A 14,339-nucleotide genomic window follows, 5' to 3' on the forward strand; every position below is an offset into this window, starting at 1 on the left:
TTCCCTTTGAAATTCGCTCCTCCTCTTGAATGATACTTTCGCACTTCCTTTGTATACTCCAAATCGCATTTCTCCTTTGTCTTCCTCAAATCGCATGTAAGAGATGAAAATGATGATGTGAAAATGAAGATTTTCACCCTCCCTTTATAGCGCTCATACCTCTTACCACCATATAGGCCGACTTGTGTAAAAATAAGGCAATTTAAATGATTTTTAAAACAAATAACAAAGGCCGACCTCTAAAATACCAAGCGCTCCCTTTTGATTTTTATTAAATTAATAATTAATTATTAAATGCCTTTATTTTTAATTAATAAATTTCGATTTTTTGCAAAGGCAAAAATAATTAATAAATACATACCATGCGCTATTTAAATGCTTTTAATTAAATATCGATTTTTTCTAGCATTTAAATAAATTCAAAAAATGTGTTTGAGCGCCAAATTTTGAAGATGAAAGATACGTACCTCATCGCCCTGGTCCCTGACTGAGGGACAGGAGCGATCCATTACCTTGGTCATGATCCTTGCAATTTTTACGTCCAAGGTCCTCATCTCCACGTTGATTTTGCGATGTTTGTTGGGTCCTTCAAGCTTGAATTTCTTTCTTGTGCGAACAAGTGCATCTCATGACCATTATCGCCCTGGTCCCTTGGAGAGGGACAGGAGCGATCCTAAGGTTTTCGCTTGAAATTCTCCATTTTGATACGATCCTTTCCTTGTATCATCTTCCAAATTCCATTTAAAACCTTGTGCGTCCTTGTCTTAACGTGATTTTCAAAGAATATCATGTGTTTTGCCTAACATCGCCCTTGTCCCTTGGAGAGGGACAGGAGCGATCTCCATGTCTTCACGTTCATCTTGTATCTTTGACCTTCGAACTTCCATTGTAAGGCGAATAATATCATTGCTGGTCCATTCCATGCACGTCCCACTTGCTTTCATGAGGTGTTTGGATGTTATAAGGATCATCGCCCTTGTCCCTTGGAGAGGGACAGGAGCGATCCATGTTTTTTCTCCATTTTGAGCTCAAGTTGGTAACATTTGACCATGGTTCATCGTTTATCGTCTTCGAAATAATGTCTTTTTACCTCGTCCATCCTCGCCTTGACTTGCCTTTGAAGGAGTATGAGTGTTTTTGCAATAATCGCCTTGGTCCTTGTCCAAAGGACAGGAGCGATATAGACTCCTTAGCTTGATTAATAACATTTGGACGTTAAAAACCCTTGAATATCACTTTAAAAAGATGTCTTGAACCTCGTGTGACCTTGAAAAAACTTTGACTCAACGTAATTTTGCATGAATTGATCAATACACTCAATATCGCTCTGGTCTCTTCCTGAGGGACAGGAGCGAAGTTCAACATTGTGAGTTTGTTCTTGTTTTATCAACTTGCAATTATCTTCAATGCGTGTAATGACGTCCTTTCGATCCTCTTGGTAGCTTAACACTTGCTTGTCTTTTGAAATCGATGCCTTAATGGAAATATCGCTCTGGTCCCTTCCTGAGGGACAGGAGCGATCCTGGGTCTTAGAGTGCAAATCCCTTTCAATGCGACGACCTTGATGCTTGCGTTCGATTGAAAATGCCTTGAAACGTCCTTTGCCTCCTTGTTCATTGTCTTGGAAGGTCCTGAACTTGGAGGAACGGCATCATACTTATCATATCGCCCTGGTCCCTTGGAGAGGGACAGGAGCGATCTTGGTCTTGTAGGCTCCATCTCACTTTGTCATCTTCGAAAATTATATTCAACGGATTCGCAATGCCTCCTTTCATTCCTTCGAACATAAAATTTGCTTGATCTTTGCCTAGATCGTACCTTATGAAGAATTTCGCTCTGGTCCCTTGGTGAGGGACAGGAGCGCATCGCCTTGGTCCTCCAGTGAGGGACAGGAGCGAAATTCGCTCTGGATCCTTAGTGAAGGACGGGGGCGAAATTTGACTTTTCGCACTCTCTATCAGGATAACTTTTATGGAATATAACATTTAAGTATAAGTTTTCTTATACTTTAAGTTATATTCCATATATACTTTCAGGATGTTTGAGAGTGGTTTCAGACCTCCAGGAGTTATATTGCAAAATCTAGTTTTTGGAGGTTTTTTCAGTTTCCAGACTTAGTCAAATTTCAGGGTCAGGACATTCCAGACTTAGCCAAATTTCAGGATCAGGACCTCACTCAAGCCGGACTTGCCACCCTATTGATCTCCCCGACAGCGCTTCAAGTTATATTCATTTGATAAAATGCACCTCTTTGGACCTTTTCACATTGTCGAGACGTTAAAATCCTGCAAGGACAAAGCAAAATCGGATTTGTAGCTCCGGTCCTTCACTGAGGGACAGGAGCGATTTTTCCCCTGGAGGCATTTCTGTGCTCATGAAAATCTTCAATTTATATTCAATGGAAAGATCTCGCCTTTCTCCATCACTTCCAACTCGAAATTCATCTTGACTCTGCAGGAATAGTAAGATATTTGAAAACGAGCTCCCGTCCTTCACTGAGGGACAGGAGCGATTTTGCTCCTACAGGCCAAAATAACATGATTTTACACATTTTAACACTTCACAAGGCAAAAACAAATCATTTGAGATGCCTAGGATCAAAAATCAAAAATGTCAAAATTTGGTCAAAAATATTCTATTGGACAAAAATTCACATTTCATCTTCAACACTTAGACAAATTTAAGCTCTGCATCAACATTCCAATTGAAAATTAGACCATTCTGGCGAATTCATTGCATTCAAAATTTGCATTCAAGAAAAGGAAATTCAAAAAGCTCTCAAAAGTGACTGGATTCTGGCCTGAAAAGACGGTAATTAAAACCCTAAGGCTTGACCCTAAATCCAGACAACTAACAAACTAACAAAACCCTAAAAAAGCAAAGCGAAAACGAACAAAACGAGCAAAAAACATGGGTCCCCATTTGCAATGGGGCGATGTGTGAAAACGTCACAACACCTAGGAAGGAAGAAAATTCCTTGTTTCAAAGCCAAGTCCGCCTAGGAAGATGTGAAAAATCCTTGTTTCAATGCTAAGTCCGCCTTGGAATGTTTAAGAAATTTCTTGTTCTCACACAAAGTCCGCCCTCCCCATGCTTGGAAAAATCCTTGTGTTATCACCAAGTCCGCTCTATGCATTAGGAAAATTCCCTAAACAAGTAAGAAGTCCGCCCTATGCTTTGCATCTGATTCACATCGGATCACTTCTCAAGTTGAGAGCCATTAATTATGGTTAATGTTATTAAATTTTCATGGTACTTGCTCCTATAGATCAATTTTAAATCTTAGTTTGCATCGACGTCAAGGTACACAAGTAGCTTACAAATTCATTCATTACTCTCTCTCTTCTTTTGGAAGACTTATATCGTTATACATGGTACCTAATAAAGCCTAGTTGTCAAAACCCATTTTTCATTTCTTTTTGGTTGTATTTATAGGGGGTGTTGGTGTAATATTTAACTCACCTCAAATATATTACATCCTAAATGTAACATTGCAACTATTTAATAAGTTAACTTAGGATATTTAATTATTCTCAACTAAGAAGCTAATAATGACGTGTACACTTTGACTTGAGGTAAACAAGTGCCACCATTACCTTGTCAACTCATGATTGATGGTAGTTAGGTGCCAACTCTATTTAGTCAAGGTCACTTCCATCTTAGTCAAGTTGAGTGAAAAAATCCACTAGTTGACAATTTACTCTTGATTAAGAATGATTGAGAGTTAACGCATACCTCTTGGACTTGTCATCTCCTTGATGCATGCATTCAAATGACCTATTCACATGTACTTCATCCATTCATTTGATGATTAATTTGATTGATTTTATCTCATTGTAAATTTCCTTCATTTTGGAATAGCTCATTTTATTGCATATTGTAATATTTGTTTTATGCTTGCAGCTATTGTAACTTTCTTCATACACCTAGATTCAAGCTCCTATAATTGGATTCCCACCAAATCTTACAAACGTGACTCTCAAATGTGCTATACTTTTTCTTTGTCCATTATACGATTAAAAAATGTATAGATGTATGGGTGTGAGGCACAAGTATACTAAGCACAACCAAGCAAAATGAATACAAGATCGTAGCAAAAAACCACAAACAAAGAAAAGGGTATAATTACACGTCACCATTGAAAAACATGTATTCTTCAAATACTTCCCACATGATACAAGACAAAGGTGAGTGAAACTCTCACACAAACAAGATCTTGATCTAAAGTATACATTACCCCTAACAATTGTGCCATCTAGGAAAATACCAAACAATCAAGGAGATGCAAAACCCTAGCATGATCAAGAAAATTGCTACATTCTTCATATCTAGGTTCTACATCAGCAAACTCATCTATAAACACAAAAACACCAAGAAACATTTAAATGTCTACAATTAACAACTCTTCAATAAATCTTAAATTTGATCCATAAACACACTTTACTAATAAATCTATCTCAATAACAAAAAAACAATTGGGTACTGACAATGAAACCAAAATATTGACCAATTTCTTGCTGTGTGCACTCAAATCTCATTGGCCAACATTTGTTGAAGCCAACGCACCAGCCTACTTGTTGATGTGTTTTTAATGCACCTTGAACACAAAATAAAATACAAGAATTCTATCCTCTCTTGAACAAAGACCTTCTGGATGCTAAACTATGTGATCAAACGAGACGACTCCAAGGTTCCAATAGTCAAGTCTTGACTTTATATGTGGATAGACACAGTGTATTGATGTGATTGTTGGTAGTCCAAGGGGACTTACGTTATGAACTACAAGTGGAACATGAACATCGGATGAATCAATCATGTGATGCTTCTTCTCCTAAACTCACTTGAACTGAAAAAAAAAAGATAAAAGAGGAGGGGTTTAGGAAGACTAATCTAATTCCTAAGGTCAATGACAATAATGAATGATGCTTTGATAGACAAATCTTTCATGAATCTACTTTCTACTTGACCAGAGATAGCTCACAACGCCATAGCAAGAGTGCAATCTCCTAAGGTAGTGAAAGATCTTCATATTGTAAACAATCCATTCAAATACCCAATACTGGTACAATCCAAATTAAGTATTCACAATCGAACTTAGCCACAATAATAATTAGGTTCAGACTAACCATGCACTACAACCTGCAATCAACAAGGTGTAAATGGCATGAACCGAAGGATTCATCGAATATCATCACACTCCTCCATCGTAATCAATGAACTTTATCTTAATGTGAGGATATAACAAGAAACCATGCAGTATGTAGAAGAAACACCACTACCCACCATAAATTCAATGAAAAGTATGTTTATTTACATGCCTTGGCAACAATTTCTGACTTCTCCTACTCTACTACTAACTGCTTTTTGCTATTAACTATTAACTGTTACAAATAAGAGCATTGAGCCTTTTATAGTGCTCTCAATACAATACATGGCTTAGATTGATTCTCAAATCAATGGCCAAAATTTACAATAAAACCCTAATTAGGGTTTGTAATAACCAACTCTTTCTTGATCAATGAGATAATTACAATAAATAGGACACATGTCCTTCTTTGAATGTCGACCAATGAGTGTTGAGGTTAGGTACATTGAACTTTGTGCCTCCACATGTGGTAGTTATCCTCCTCGTTGGATGAGTCAAGTACATTGAATTCGGACACCTTGACTTGGAATGATGTGATTAGGTTGACGATGAATAGGTGCCACCTCAGCTTGCCTATCTTGTAGATCATCACAAAGTGTTTGTGATGGAGCAATATCTCTTGATTCTCAACATTATCCAAGCTTCATGACGAATGTGATAATAATGGGAGATATTCCCGAATTGCATCATCTTATCTAATTTGATCACTTTCACCTATCCTTTCTCATACTTGGGAATTCACCTTATGATGCATTTCACCTTTCAACCTTGGAATCCTTCACCTTCAAATGTATACCTAGTCTTGGAATTTCCTTGACGTTTTGACTATGATCTTGGATTTCCAGAGGAAATTCAAGATTGTTAAAACGTTTCCTTCCTTATCATGATGTCTTGAATATCTAGAGATCTTCATTGCACTATGGAAATAGGCTTGCAATGTTGAATCCTTCATGTAGTGATTGCATCACCAAGGTTATGTAGTCCTTCTTCACCTTGAATGCATTGATCTTATTCTTCCTTCAGCACTTTCATCTCTTGTGTTTGCTCTCTCATGATGTTGATCTTCGTCTTGTGATGATGAGTCTTTATTCTTCCCTTGCAATGTTGATGAATGTTGGAGTGTTCTTCATGTTGCGCTATCACTGATTACTTGCTTGATGTGTGGATCATATCTTTGCATTGGTGATTCCTTCCTTGTATGTGCTTTTGAACTTGAACAACTTGACTACTAAAGCATTGTAAAAAACCCTAGTGTAATGATTGTAGTCTTGAAATGGTGATGCTCCAGTCGTCCTTCATATTGATGCTGCTTGATTCACCTATGTGGATGTGATATCTCGCTGATGATAAATCCCCTTTCACCTGCTATTGTTTCTTGCCCATCATCCATGCCTTGATTTGCCCTCTTGTATGTAAGTGTGATCTTCCTTCCACGCCCTTAAGTCTTGACTTCCTCATGTTGGCATTATGAAGTCGTGGATCTTGAATCTTAATGTTAATTAATCTCCTTGTGTTGCTTATGAAACCTGAATCCTTTTTGTGATTGATCTGCTCCATGCATCCCACCACAGGCCTTGAACCTGAAAAACGAGCATGCTTTGAATCAATCGTGTTGAAATAGAATTCAAATTAACAGTTTAACAGAAGCCAGCTAGGTCAAGGGTGCATTTACAGGTTGGCCCTTGGAGCCAGGTTTTTATAATAAAAAATTCCTTGAAATTTAATCAAAAAAATTTATTAAAAATTTGTATGTTTACACATATTTTAAATGTTATCTAATTTATTTTTCTAGAAATTTTATGTGAATCGAATAATGAATTTTAGAGAAATTTTTTCAACAAGATTTTCTTTTAAATTTTTTTTATCAAGATAAATATTTTGATATTTTTTTATCAGAATTTCTTTCTGTAAATAAATTTTGTATAAAAAAATATTGCAGAATTTATTTTATATTTCTATTAAATATTAAAAAATATAAACAAATGTTTATATATATTTAATGTTGGTTTATATTTTTTAATATTTAATAGAAAGATATTCTGCTGTAGTTTTTTTTAACAAAATTTATTTACAGAATTTTGTAAAAACAATTGACTGCAGAAAGTAATGAAAGTAATTCCTATTTTCTATTAAATATTCAAAAATATAAAATACAATATAAAATACAAATAATTTAAATTGACTGCAGAAAGTAATGAAATTAATTTCTATTTTTTATTAATATATTCTATTTTCTGTTCGTTTATATTTTTTAATATTCAATATAAAATACAAGTTAATTTCTGCAGTCTTTGTAAAAAAATAGTGATTGCAGAAATTAACTTGTATTTTCTATTCAATATTGCTAATTGTAATCTTCAATAATTTAGTTGCTACGGGCCTGTTCCATTTTGAAAATTGCTCCACTTTCAGTTGGTACGCATTGTGGACAGTGAAAGGATAAAGTTATCATGTATGTTATCTGCTCATTAGTCTTATCAATTCCCTATATGCATTGTAACTTGGAATTGTTCATTAAAGAAAATGAATGAGATCTAAATATAATTCTATCAGCAAGTTATCTATTACTTTCATTGCATTTTTTAATCTAGATTGTTTCTTTGGCCTCTTAGGCTCTAGCTTTGAAAGAATAGAAATGTCAAAAGTCAAATCAACTTGCTACGAGGAAACAATTTTCCTTCTTCATGTTACCTCAGACCTCACCAAATACAACATTTCTCTTTCCTGTGAAACAATTTTCCTTCTTCATGTTACCTCAGACCTCACCAAATACAACACTTCTCTTTCCTGTGAAACAATTTACCTTCTTCAGGTTAACTACTTTTGAATTGAATACTTACTGGTTGTGAACATAGCTATACACCTACATTTTTTTTTGGCATCAATCCATTTTTCAAATCAGTGAGATTTGCTGCTGTATTTTTGTTTCAGTGTTCAATAGGTTGTAGGTGTTCACCACAAATTCAATTTTTAAAAAAGACAAAAAATATGACTGAAAACCAATAACAAAGTTTAGAAATGAAAGGCAATAATGATGCAATAGGATATTGACATGTAGCATAGAAATGAACAGAGTTTAGAAATAGAACATTGCAAGGGAAGAAATGGATTGGCAAGTGATAATCAATCAATAAAAGAACTTTGTCATGTGAATAATGCCCCATTTGAAATCATTTATCTAACTTGTTGGGGAGCCATGAAATACTGAATTAAAATGCTTTTGCAGATCTGATTCTTGATCACAATGCCACGTCTGAAAGACTTTGCGTGGACACATTGCACACCAATTGCCGGTAGCACAAAGGTTAAATGCAATTGGTGCCTTAGTGACATCAATGGTGACATTTATTGTTTCAAATGGCATTTGTCAAAAGAACGAAGAAATAACACTGACATTTGCCCAAAATGCCCTACAGATGTCTCGTATCAAGCAAAACAAGCTCTTGATGGCATTGCTGAGAATAAGGCCAAAAAGGCGAGAACTAGGGTTGAACTAGGTTCTAATTCTACAGATGCTAGGAGGAATTGTTTGTGTGAGGAGGGTGGTGAAGATGGGGATTTTAGGGAATCTAGGTCAACACCTTCTTCTACAACACGTGGACCAAACACAAGTGGAGGAAACATTAATGATTTCTTCCAACCTCGTACTACACTAGGATCACAAACCACATTGGAGTATAGGATGGAGGAATCCATGAACAAACAAATAAGGAAATTGCTAATTTTTGCTACTCCTCTAGCTTGTCATTCCATGCTTCCAAATATCCATATTGGCAAGCTATGGTGGATGTTATTTCAGTTGCAAGTCCTAGGTTTCAAGCCCCATCTTATGAGTCATTGAGGGTTGGTATGCTCAAAGATGCAGTAAGGGATGTTGAAGATGTTAAAGAGCATCGGTTGTAGTGGGCTATTAGTGGTTGCAGCATTATGTCAGATGGATGGACAGATAGAAGGAACCGAACTCTCATTAACTTTCTTGTCTCTTGTGAGATTGGCACTATTTTTTTGAGATTTGTGGATGCGTCTAATATAATAAAATCCACGGTTGCATTGTTCGAGATGTATGACATGGTAGTTATGGATGTAGGGCCACAAAATGTGGTTCAATTTATCACAAACAATGTTGTTGCTTGTATTGTTGTTGGGAGACTTCTGACATAAATACCCCTCTATACTTTTTACACCATGTGCAGCATATTGCCTTGATCTAACCCTAGAGGACATTGGAAAAATTGAATGGGTTAAGGAGGCATTGTAGAAGGCTCACAAGGTTACCAAATTTATTTATAATTACATGAAGATTTTGTCTATAATGCGCTCTTTCATAGGACGCAAGGAGTTAGTTCGACTAGGTGTGACAAGATTTGCAACACACTTCCTTGCATTACAGAAGCTATGTGAACAAAAAAGTAATTTGAGGTGAATGTTTGTTTCAGCTAAGTGGATGGAGTCTGGCTTCACAAATCAATCAAATGGCATAGCAGTGGCAAAGTACATGTATTCTACCAATTTTTGGAAATCAATTAAACAAATTGTAGAATTTTCAAAGCCTCTAGTAAAAGCCTTGAGACTAATGGATGGGGAAAAATCCCCCATGGGATATTTGTATGAGGCCATGGCAAGGAGGTGATGAGGAGTAGGCTGGCAGATAACAGGGAGAGGTATATGTTGTTGTGAGACATAATTGATAGGAGATGTAATGGACAAATGCACTCTCCTCTCCATGTTGCGAGATACTTTATCAATCCATCATTATTCTACGAGACTCCATTCATGGATATTGATGTTGAGATCAAACAAGGCTTCTTCAAGTGCATGGACAAATGTTTCCAAATCGGGATAAATTTAATGCAGCTATCTTAGAGATGGAAATGTACAAGCAAACTAGGGGTTTTCTCTCTTTTGGGGCTGCTCTGGAAGGCAGAAAGACCTTCCAACCTGGTAGACTATATAAAATTTTGACAGTCTCTTTACTTTGCCAACATCGTCATTAAATTTGTTAAGATTTTAAGATATTCTTACAATATCATCTCCATATAATGTGTTTTTCAGCTCAATGATAGGCTTGTTTTGGTGACAAATGCAAAAATCTTAGGTGGATGGCGGTGCACATTTTGACCCAACCATGCAGCTCATCCGCTTGTGAGAGTAATTGGAGTGTTTTTGAACACATACATTCTAAAAAACGCAATTGCCTAACACAACAATGGATGAATGACTTAGTGTTTGTTCACCACAACCTCTACTTGAAGCTAAAGAAAGCTCAAGGTAAGAATATTCATATATATTTGCAGTTAGTTGAAATTGTATTCATCGTGTTTTTCTCTTGTAAGGCAAAGACTAATTTCTAGATGGGCAAAATTATGAACTATTAAGGAAGACGAGCCAATTGACCTCAATGAGATAGATCTAGAGTCTGAGTGGATTACTGTTGATGATGATGATTCTCTTGAGCCTGATGATTTTGATATCATGAGGGAGGTTCGCTTGGATCCTCATATTATTGAATGAATTAGGACAGGCTCTCACCCAGGAGCAGAGATCGAAAAATCGCCTAGAACTCGCCAATCTCGGCGAGTCCAAGTACGAGACATGCCCCCAAGTCTGGCGAGCTCAGACTCGGACTCATCTGAGTCCAGAGGGCGAACTCACTAGACTTGCCAAGTTGGCGAGTTTGGCATAAACTCACCAAACTCGGCGAGTCCCGTGCCTGGGACTCGGCCAGCGGCAAGGCCCAAAAAGGCAAAAAAAACAAACATTTTTAATACATGTTTTAACTTCTTTTTTTTTATGTTATTCATCCTCCAACCCTAAAAGTGAACTTCATTTCATTCATTCGGAAAAATAGGAGGAGAAAAGTGAGTTGTGAAGAAAAATAAGGGTGCATTGAAGAAAAACCAGCAAGGAGGAAGTTCAAGATTTCTTCCATTTATCACATTGGGGCTGCATTGTGTTTGGATTTGGTGCATCAAGAGTTGGATAGGAAGAGTTTGCAGCTCATTTCAAGCTTGTTGTAAAAGATAAGATTATTTTTTTGAAGATTTTTTTGTTTCTTGTAAATTCCATTTTCTATTCATTTATTTTGAAAGTTTTACATTTTCTTCCAAAATCTTTTGTATGTTTGTAAATTTATTATGTTTTATTGCAACAAACTTCACTTTATTATTTGCCTCAACTTCAAGTTTCACAAAACTATCCTACAATGTCTACTTCAGCTTCTAGACCCCCCATTAGAAAGGACCCTGCTTGGAAATATCATGAGGATTTTCCAGGGCAATGAAAGGGGCAAACAAAATGTACATTTTGCAAAACAATATTCCATGGAGGTATAATATAGACTGAAATACCATATTTCTAGTGTGCGTGGACATGATGCTAAACCATGCCTAAAAGCACTCCTTGAGGCCGTACATGATTGTTATGGAATGGTTGAGGAAATTGAAAGGAAAAAGAAACAAAAGGAGGATCGAGCGGCCATTGGGAGAGAGGCAACTTTAGGAAGAGGGACACAGTTAGGTTGTGTTGGAGGCCCTTCTTCCTTACCTCCATATCGTCCCACTCAGTTTGCTACTGTTGGTGCTTTCGCTTCTACTTCTGTAAGTGGCAGTGCCACTTGCCACTTCTCATGCTCCTAGCACTAGTAGTTGTAGTGGGAGTGTTAGCATTGGACCCAGGATTCGTAAATCTAGGTTGGATACCTTCTTTGTGTCTCGCACTACTCCTGGGTCCCAACAGTCGCTTGAGGGCATGGGTTGGAACAAGGAGGTCCATGATGCCGCTAAAATGGCAGTTGGCAGGTTTTGGGTCTACAACAATATTCCATTCTTTACAGCCAGGTGAATGTTTTATAACTTTTATGTTTGATTGTTTTAATTTTTATACTTTGATTCTCTTCGTTTTATTTTTTCTCGTACATACTACATAGTACATAGAACATACTTAACTTATCTCATTGAATTTATTTGTGATAGGTCTCCTTATTGGCAAGAAATGGTTGATGCCCTTACCATATGCGGAGCGGGGTTCAAAGCCCCTACTGAGTGTGATTTGAGGGGACCCATTTTGTCTCAATTGGTGAATGATGTGAAGAAGGAATTAGATGAACAACGCCAGATATGGAGCACTAAAGGTTGCACCATCATGACTGATGGTTGGACGGATAGGAGAAATAGAACTCTCCTTATTTTTTTGTTTCTTCCACAAGTGATTGATTAATTTTAGTTTCATTTAGTCTTTAATTTTTTATTTTTTATTTAATGGTTTATTGAATGATCATTGATTTAGCTTTATTTTTTTATTTCAGGGGGCACCGTTTTCATCAAGTCCATTGATGCCTCCGCCCATTGCAAGAATGTCACGTACCTATGTGAGCAGATAGAGGAGGTGATTGATGAGGTGGGTGAGGAGAACGTGGTACAGGTGGTGACAGACAATGCAGCAAATTGTGTTGTTGCGGGTAAACTTTTGATTACAAACTAATTTTGTTTGCAAATTACCATTTTGTACCTCCATTAATTACAATGCAACAAATTATGTTGCTGCAGGTAGACTGTTGATGCAGAGGCACCCATCTATAGTTTGGACTCCATGTGCTGCCCATTGCATTGACCTCATGTTGGAGGATATTGGAAAACTCCCATGGGTCAAGAGATGTGTAGAAAGGGCGAGAAATGTGTGCAAATTTGTATATAATCATTCACGAGTGTTGGGTCTTATGAGACAATACACAGAGCAGAAGGAGTTGCATTGTCCAGGAATCACTTGCCACAAACTTCATCACATTGCAGTCCATGCTTAGCTCGAAGTCGGCCTTGAGACGTATGATTGTTGGTGAGGAGTGGTCTTCCTCATCCTTTGCTGCCACCCCTGCAAGGAAAGATATGGCAGGCTGCATTTTTGATGAGCGAGACTTTTGGGTCCCTTGTGATGAGATAGTGAAGGTAAATTTTTTATAAATTCTACAATTTAACTTTTTGTTTTATAACTTATTATATGTATTCTCTTATTTGCTCATTTTTCTAAATTACACAATATTTTCAATTTTGCAGTTTGTTAAGCCCTTGGTGGTTTTGTTGCGAGTTGCGGATGAAGAAAAGCCTGCAATGGGCTACATATATGAGGGCATGGATAGGGCGAAGGACAGCATCAAATCCGTCTATGGAGGAGATGAGAGCAAGTATGGTCCCATTTGGGAGATCATTGATAGGAGATGGCATCATCAGCTTCATAGGCCCATCCATGCAACAACCTATTATTTGAATCCGACATTCCATTTTATCCTTTCTTTCAAGGCTGATGTGGAGGTCCTTAATGGGCTATACTCGATCATGGAGAAGATGGGACCTACTGTTACTACTCAGATAGAGCTTATTCGAGAGCTACAGTTGTTCTCAGATGCACAAGGGGAGACCTTCTCTCATCCTGTTGCCAAAGACGGTAGGACAACTATGATGCCAGGTAAAAATAAATTGTAAGGCTTAATTTTAGTTTTATTGTATATTGTAACTTGTTAAATGAGTTCATGAGTGAGACTGATTTTATTTATTTTTCTCATTTCAAACTCAAATCATTGGTGGAGCTTTTTTGGCCCAATGACACCAAATATTCAGAAGTTGGCCATTCGCATCTTGAGCCAGCCATGCAGCGCAATTGGAGTATGTTTGAGCACATACACTCCAAGAGGCGCAAGAGATTATCTGTGGAGAAGATGAATGATCTCGTCTTTGTTCACTACAACCTCCGCTTGAGAATGAGAAAGAATGCATTAGTTGACATCTCTCCTATCATTCTAGATGAGGTTGATCCTGAAGCAAAGTGGGCCAATGAGAGTCAGACAGATCCTGCAATTCCTGCGGCTGTCTTTAGTGATGATGACATTGATTGGATTGACCAAGTAGATATAGAGGCTGAGGTTGTAGCCATGGCAGAGGAGGAGCAGAGAGCACGAGCAAAGACAGGAGATACTGATAGTGACACAGATGTTCTTGATGTTGGTGAGCATGGCATGGTGTCACGAGGAGCGACTATGGTTGCTGAATCATCCAGGACCTACCTTAAACGCCTTCCCAGGGGGCCAGGGCGAGAGGGTGCACGCTCCTCTGAGCCATAGGCTTGTAGTTGTATTTACCTTTGGTATTTGTGTGGAACATTTGATGATGATCATATGATGACATGGATTTTTTATTCCATGAGT

This window comes from Cryptomeria japonica, chromosome 2, assembly GCF_030272615.1.
Source record: "Cryptomeria japonica chromosome 2, Sugi_1.0, whole genome shotgun sequence".
In the NCBI taxonomy this organism is placed as follows: Eukaryota; Viridiplantae; Streptophyta; class Pinopsida; order Cupressales; family Cupressaceae; genus Cryptomeria; species Cryptomeria japonica.